At 40.7% G+C, this 4,134-nt stretch overlaps 1 non-coding gene across 1 annotated transcript; it reads right to left on the bottom strand.

Moving 5' to 3' along the window:
* Positions 1–341: 341 nt before the first annotated feature.
* Trnat-ugu (transfer RNA threonine (anticodon UGU)) lies at positions 342–415 on the bottom strand. The gene has a single exon. It is a non-coding gene; the product is annotated as a tRNA-Thr (tRNA).
* Positions 416–4,134: the final 3,719 nt, after the last annotated feature.

Here is a 4,134-nt window from a genome sequence, read left to right as displayed (position 1 = left end):
GAAATGTAAAACTCATTCTTTGTTTATGGACTATACAAAACTCAGCGGGCTAGATTTGGCTCATGTACCATCATATGCCAAATCTTGTTTTAGTCCAATGCTGAAAACATGAGGTCTCTGAAAGGGAGATGAAAATGGTATTACCTAAACCAATAATCTGTACATTCACAAGAAAGTCTCACTCTACTTTTTTATACTTTATATCAGTTTAGTTATTATTTTATTTGTTTCTTTCATTCCACTTTCAAAATCAATGGATGGCCCCAAGTTCCTAGAATTCACTTTTCTACTTTCAAAGTTAAAAGGATTTAAGCTTTTTTTTTTTTTTTTTTTTTTTTTTTTTGTGGTACTGGGGATTGAACCCAGGGCCTTATGCATACAAGGCAAGCACTCTACCAACTGAGCTATATCCCCAGCCCCAAGATTTAAATTTTTTGAAGAAACATAGGACCGCATTTGGTTTATAACTAGAGATCATCAGGGAGAGGCTGTGTCTTTGTCGGAACTTGTACAAGCTCAGCAAATTCTTGCTGACTCAGTGTTTTTCTCCCAAAACCACTTGCTGCCCACCATCCCAAGTTCCAACTACGCCCCTCATTTCTATTTAACCAGGCTTGATACCTCAGAGTTGTTGGATTGTGAGCATTCCAGAGGAATCAACATAAGGCTTACCTTAAGGGACTCTCTGTAGTGGGTCCCATGGATGGAACATGACCCATATGTAGCCAGAGTGCTTTATATCCTCAGCAACAATGATGACTCAAAGAATCAACTCCTCCCAGGAATCTTCTAGAACTATCAGTTTGGACTTGGGTTCTGTTGCTTGCAACCCAAGGAGTTCTGACTAATTGAATTGTCATTTAGCTGTTTTGATTCTTAATTTTCCTGCCCAGCACTTCCTCTCCTACTACCTATTTAGTCACCGGGTCCTTTAATTTATGGGACATATCTTTCAAATACAGCCATCTCTTGCTACTCTAGTTATTTCACCATTGCCTCCTCCTATTTGTCAGAGTAGTCTCAATGGTATAGATTTAATAAATATTTTTAAGGATATGATTGATATATGTTACAATGGCAATGGAAGAGACTGACAAGAGTGCTGGGTTTACAATTAAGTCAAGTTTAGATAAAAATATTTTCAGCCACTCATCAGAAAACTCATTAACTTCTTTAGGTATTGGTTTCCTTGTTTGTATTAAAGAATGACCTCTTAGGGTAGATGTAAAGATTAAAGAGAAAAGCATATGTGAATCAAACAGATCAAATACAAAGCTCCAGGAGCTGAGGGCTGCCAGCATTGGGTGAAAGGAACTGTGAAAGGGCCCTCTCATCCTTGAGGAGCATTGGTGCTCTTCCCATGACCTTGCTCACTTTCCATATAACTTGCTCATCATTTCTTGCTTTCCTGCTGAGGGGGCCCATTCATTGTGCCATAGCCTCATTGTTTATAAATCTTATGAGGTCTCCTCTGGTTCCAGAGACTCTTCACTCTGGCCTCCAAAACTCACTCTCTTCTGTCTCTACCCTACCTGACATCCCTGTGGTCTCCACCATGAGGCTCCTTTTTCTACCACATGTCCTGTTCACCGTCTGCCAGATTGTACCCCAAGTCCTATGGTAGTAAACTTGGGTCAGAGCTACTGGCCTCACCCAGATCCTGTCAAAGCCTCCACTTTTTCTTTTTCCTTCTCAAAATTTTCACAAAACCTGTTCTCTCATTAAGGTATGCTCTCTAGGTGTATCCGCTCTACTGGATGGCAAGTTTCTGGGAGTGATTCTTGCTGGGTATATTTTGTAGCCACTTCCCCACTGCCCAGCTCCTCGTGGAGTGGTATGCCCATGCCCAGTGTTTGGTAATCACGAGTTTCATGGAGCTATGCACTAAGTAATTCAGGATCACAGACACTCATCCAGAATGCAGTCTGGAAAGAAGAGATCACACTGAATATTTCAGGTAGAAGAAATTTACTACTAAGAATCAGTTATATGGATGTCATTAACTTCAGCACAAAAAAGGGAACACTGAAAAAAACACTTGACTAGGAACTGCAGGAAATAGCTATACCTCGGGGACTGGGGGGCATAAAGGTACCGGTTGGCATGGGAAGAAGGGGCCTGATGAAGCTGAGCCCCAATCTCCAGGAGGGTTGCTGCCCAACTGATGATGATGGTCCTTTGGAGGTCAGTGGGGGGACCCTGAGGAGCGGGTGCTCATCTGAGGAGCCATGGCAAACCAGTGCCACTGTGGGAGGGACAGTGACAGAAAGGCAAAATAAGAAGGGGATTTCTTCTCCCCTCCTATCATCTTCCACCATTCCTCTAAGACCTCCCATTTGCAGAAACTTCCAGGAAAGCAGGTGGTAAAGGGGTTTGGGGAATTAACTCTGAGAACAGAGTGTAGAGTAGTGAATTTGGAGCTGAGAGGGGATAGGCAAATAATCAGCTCAAATTTTCTAGTATGTCTCATTTTTTAGATGAAAAAAACTAAGGCTAAGAGGGTTTCAGCAACATGCTCAATGCCTCTCCTTAAATCTTTGATTCTGTGATCTTAATCCACCTTCTCAGAATTAGGACAGGCTGATTTCAGAAAGAAATAGTACGAAACTTGATAATTCGAAAAAAAAAATCTTTCTACTTCTGTCTGTTTAGGACATTTTATGCTGATTTATGGCATAAAGCATATGTCACATCTGACCACAAATGTTGCCTTGAACAATTAGGGGAAAAGAAAAAGCCTACTGCTTTGCCAAGTATCTTGGTTCCAAGGGAAGATACTTTTATAAGGTTCAGGGAGGGACCTGTGAGTCAACCAATCCAACAGCATAGGATTCCAATTATAAGCAAGATGTTGGGGTCAAGGGAGCCTCAATATCACTCTGAAGAATAAGCAAAACAATTTTGCAGCAGAAACTAACATGGAAAACTTCTTCTCCGAAGTTGTAGCAGATTTTTGTTTGTTTATTTTCTATAAGAAAGTGGGTGTATGAAGGCAAAACAAGAACATCTCTTAACTAGAATATCTAAAAGCATCTTATCAAGGCTGAGGGTGTAGCTCAGTGGTAGGGCATGTTTTTAGCATGCATGAGGCCCTGGGTTCAATCCCAGCACCCAAAAAATAAACAAATTAAATTAAAGGCATCCTAGTGTCCCTTTTCTATCTACTGAGCCCCACGGGATGGGGACTATCATGGACACAGATCCCAGGGCAGTGACTGGCTACATGGATGGGAATTTTAAAATTCAGATGGATTCTGAACAGAATGAGAGAAAATGGTACAAAAAGAACCCCAGTTTTTGCAGTTGGATCCATTGTTAAAGACAGGATGGTCCAGAGTGACTCCAGTGATGAAGTGTGGCTATTTGAGTACATCCAGGACCTCCTATGTTGGTGGGGGGAGGATGTACCCTGAAAAGAGACCAAAAATGCTGGGTAGTAAGTAATTCTTCTGTGGCAAATTCAACCCCCAAACTACGGTGACAAGAAGCTTGGATAAGGTTCATCAATATTATCCAGTCCAAACACATCCACCAGAGCATAGTTCTGGTCGGGGAAGGTTGGGAGACTTTCTATCACACAGCCAACTGGGAGCCCAGCACCTGAGTATGAAGCACAAATTGTTTCTTCAGGAGTCACTTATAACTGGGGGGTAATGGTAAAAGGGAGGCAAGAACAAGTCAACACAAAGACATATAACCTTCTTAAAATGCACACTTATAGAAAAAACACAATGGCAGCCTTCAGGGAGTTGAATTTCAAAAACATGCAAGGACCAGAACATACTTTAAAAGGTACCATTAAAGGAATTTGAGCCTTAAGAGAAAACACAACACACTGAAGTCTTTGATATTTGGTTCTATCAACAGCAGACAAGATTATATTTATTGAGATAAATATAATTTACATTTAAATTTAATTAATAATGTTAATGTAATTTAAAATTTACATTAACCCTTTCCCCTTTTTTCTTTTCTTTTTAAAATCACATTGAAATGCAAAAATGAGTCAAGGCAGTGGCCTGATTTCTAGAGACTTGTGAAGCTGAGGCAGGAGGATTCCAAACTCAAGGCCAGGCTGGATAATTTAGCAAGAACCTATCTTAAAATGATAAAAGGGCTGTGAATATAGCTCAG

The sequence above is a fragment of the Marmota monax genome, unplaced genomic scaffold (genome assembly GCF_021218885.2).
Source record: "Marmota monax isolate L192 unplaced genomic scaffold, Marmota_monax_Labrador192_F-V1.1 WCK01_AAM20220418_F8-fsc00001, whole genome shotgun sequence".
Taxonomy (NCBI): domain Eukaryota; kingdom Metazoa; phylum Chordata; class Mammalia; order Rodentia; family Sciuridae; genus Marmota; species Marmota monax.
Note: the sequence above shows the minus strand (reverse complement) of the source record. Positions and strands in the feature narration are given on the sequence as shown.